We start from the raw sequence: 3,884 nt of genomic DNA on the forward strand, positions 1-3,884 counted from the left end.
TATAAATAAAATTACAAATAATATAAAATTTGTGATGTATGAAAGTAAAGTGACAAATTACAAGTGTAGAAAATGTTTAGCTAAGAATACTAATAGAGGTGCGGGGGACTGGTAGGAGACTGGAAGGTCATTTCATAGATGGCCACATCAAGTCATCTTGCATAAACTGATCGAGCTCCATTTTGAAACCAGTTAGGTCTCTTATTCACTGCTCCTATTGGAAGGCTGTTAAAGAACCTCATTCTTCTGAAGTTAAAAACTTTCTGTTTCCAGCGTAAATCTATTGCTGGCTAGTATGTGCCATCGTTTTCTTATGCCAGCACTGTTCTTTAATTTAAATAGCTGTTCTCTTTGTCTGGTATCTGCTCTTCATAAATGTATCAAATGGGTTTTCCTGTCCCTTCTCAGCTTGTGTTTTGTTAAGGTAAATCATATTCTTTCAGTTTCCTTTTGTAAGATATAGACTTTCGAATTCCTGATCATACTTGTCTGTCTTTGCACTTTTCCCAGTTCTAATCCAAGTAACTCTAGTCATATCAGAAAATTTCTGATCACTTACTTTAAAAAATGCACGTGCAGCTGCTGGCGATGGCGGTCTTGCCTTAAGGAATCAAACAAAAGTAGAGGAACAGTATTTGCATTTTTAGATGGTTTCAGAAATTTGGTTCAAGTTGAAATAGAGATGTGAATTTGAACTTTCTACAAAGCTGTACTAAAACATAGCACCAAACTAAGTCTTTTATAGCAGTCCATGAACAGTAGTATAATAATAAATAGGTATATAGAGATGTTCAGTCAAGAGAATAACAGGAACCTTTCCACAATCCCTGTCATATGTTATATCAGTGGCACTACCGTAACCCAGGGTTCCCTGGACCAGAATAAATATTAAAATACATGCTTAATGATCTCTTAGAAAGCTGTTGTATGAGGATATGATACAGAAATTTGCTAGCAGTGTAGATCCTACAGGTCAACCTAAAAAATCAGAGCTTCCATTTAAAGCTCTCATGTAATGTACTGCAATGCCCAGGAATATATAATTTTAAAGGCATTTGGTTTCTGTGATTTTTTTTTTTTAGTCCAGTTGGAAGCCTTAGAATATTGGTAAAAGTTAGGCCTTTGCATGCAGGAAAGAGCCAGTAGATAATTTGTATTCTGATATAATCACTTGACTGTTTGACAGTACTATATGAGAAGAAAGCCTAATGCCATTGTCAGCAACAGTTGGGACAAAATTCCAAGACTCTTCCTGCCAAATGTATGCCTACACATGCATACGCATGCTTTTTACACAGGCATTTAACTGGATTGATAGAAGATTCATTCTAGGTTGTCAACTCATTAAAAATAACACTAAACGTATGAAGCTGACTCTGTACTGAAATGGCAAAATGTATTCATCTCTGTTGCAAAGTACTAGAAAATCAAAACTGAATCCTATTAAAAAAATAACCTGTTACCTCATATTAGTGATGCATGATATATGGGCGTCAACGATGCTGACCTCTTCACAGATAGAACAATCTAAAATATAAAAATCGAAAAAAAACCCCTAAAATATAAAAGATTAATCTAAAATATATAGATGGAGAGAGGGAGGGGGGGAGGGAGAGACGGAGATATCAAAGGTCATAGACCAGTGGGGCCTAACTTTTTGGCATGTGTGCCGCAACGTAAGCTCTGCACTACCCCATGTGTCACTCCACTCCCTTTCCCCTGCCTGATCTGCTGCTCTGCTTTCTATTTCCTGCCTTATCTGCCATTGTGTTCTCTTCCTCCTCCCCAGTCTGACACGTCATGCACACAGACTGCCCATGCCTCTCGTGGTACGCATGCTGTGGGGTGCCCATTCCTGTAGCAGGCCATTTAACCCCAATTTATTGTTTTTGAGATATTAAACAGATAATTTTCTCTAAATCCCTGAAACAGAATTATCCCATTGGTGGTAGCTTTGTATTTGTTATAAAGTAATCTAATGGCAGATTCTTATCAATACGGAATTAGCATTGTAGTTCTGATGCAGCATCTGCAGTGCTGACAAGAACAGAAATACGCTGGAAATTGAAATTACAAAACAGAGTTTAGAGCAGGGGTGGACAACTATTTCAGCTGGAGGGCTGCTTAATGAGTTCTGGTGAGCTGTGGAGGGCTGCAAGGATAGCCACACCTCTTGACAGGTGCCCCACCCCCTGGTTGCTATCTTGGGACCAAAAGTCCTGCCCCTGACCTTTGCCACCAGAAGTCCCTTGCCCGCTGAAGTACTCATTTTGGGAGGGGGGTTGCCATCTTGGAACCAGAAAAAAAAATTGTATACCTGAAGTCAAACACCTACTATAACGTATTTTAATTTTATTATAAAAAATATTTTTGTCATGATTTGTATTTGCGTAGTGTATGTAGAGATGATTGCATAATAATTAAAAAATAAAGTCTTACTTTTGTATATTGAGGGTGTAAATGTGGGGGTTGTGAGGGGGTATGGCTGTGTGTGCAGGGCATAGGGTGTGTCAGGGGAGTGTATATAGTGGGGTTGTGGGATATGGGGACCTCCCCACTTCCTCTCACCGCCACCCCCAACCTCCCCCATGGCACGCAGGTGCCACCCAGCTACATGCAGCTCTGGCTAGTGCTGCATCTGGTGGCAAGGCCGGCCCATCTCTATCATGTGGGGCTCCCCACGGTTCGTGCAGCTCCCAGCATTCACATGCCACCAGGGTATGTGCTGCATGATGGAGCTGACTGCCTTCCCCACACCCTGTCGTGCAGGTCCTGGGACCCTGCCGGGAAGCAGGGGGCAGTGCTCCCCTCCACTTCCAACACAGTTCTGGGACCTGGATGACAAGGGGTGGGTAAGGCTGTATTGCGCTAGGCTTCCCCTGGTCACGTGCAAGTGCCAGGAGCTGCACATGCACTGCGCAGAGCCCTATATCACAGAGATGGGCTGGCCTGGCTGCACTCCTTGCTACCGCATGCAGTGCTGGCTAGAGCCACGTGCTGTCAGGCAGCGGAACCTGCGCGGGCCACAAGTGCCCACTGCCCGCTGCTGCTGCCGGTGATGTGGCCTGTGCGCCATGGGGGGCAGGGGGTCCCCACACCTTCCCGTTCTCCCTCACACCCACACCCTGCCCACCCGTGTCCCATGCTCCCACCAGACCCACACTTGTCACTTTGTCACTCCTGCCCAGCTGCAGCCCCCCAGCCACTTCCCTACCTGCTGCCCAGAGTGAATGCTGCAGCAGGGAGATGAGCCACTGGACACAAGAGAAGCCAAGCAGTGGCAGCGGCCCCTCCAAGAAGCTGTGTGGGAAGGGTGGGAGCAAGGCACGTGAGCTGGGCAAGGTACAGTTAGTTGGTGAGTGCCCATGGGCTGTATTTTCCCCACCCCTGGCTTAGAGAGACCCAGGAAAAAAAGGAAGTACAGTATCCTTTTGGGTATGGACAAAATTTGAAGTTAAACTGCAACTCTGGTTCACAAGCAGATACAGGGTTAAGATCATATAGTTGCTCAGAAGTCGCATTTGGACTTGGTTTGTTTGCTGCTTCTATCTAAAACCTGCTTACCTCTCTTGTGTCTTCTGCCTAGCCTCAGGGCAGTGGTATGTTTCTTGAAAGCATTGTTGCTCCAGGTCAGCCATAGGAAAGAAAAAGAAACTGCACCACTGACAACTTAGAATAGCTGCACTAGGAAATTTCCTATGGTTTCTAATTCCACCTCCTGGGAAAGCTTGTTACTAGGCTCGAAATACCTGCAAAATGGATGTTTAACGTAATGTTTCTCATATGTCTTTTGCTCTTAAAAAGTATAAATCTGTGGAGAAATGTAATCTGTTTTTACTTGTTTAAAAGTGAGCTTTGGAAATAAAGTAATCTACCCCTCCCCC

General features: G+C 44.1%; 1 protein-coding gene across 2 annotated transcripts in view; it reads left to right on the forward strand.

Moving 5' to 3' along the window:
• EPC1 (enhancer of polycomb homolog 1) overlaps positions 1 to 3,884 on the forward strand; it is a 119,389-nt gene that overhangs the window by 85,610 nt on the left and 29,895 nt on the right. The gene's annotated exons all lie outside the window — the stretch shown is intronic.

Source organism: Gavialis gangeticus, unplaced genomic scaffold (assembly GCF_001723915.1).
Source record: "Gavialis gangeticus isolate Ggan-Ray unplaced genomic scaffold, GavGan_comp1, whole genome shotgun sequence".
Classification (NCBI taxonomy): Eukaryota; Metazoa; Chordata; order Crocodylia; family Gavialidae; genus Gavialis; species Gavialis gangeticus.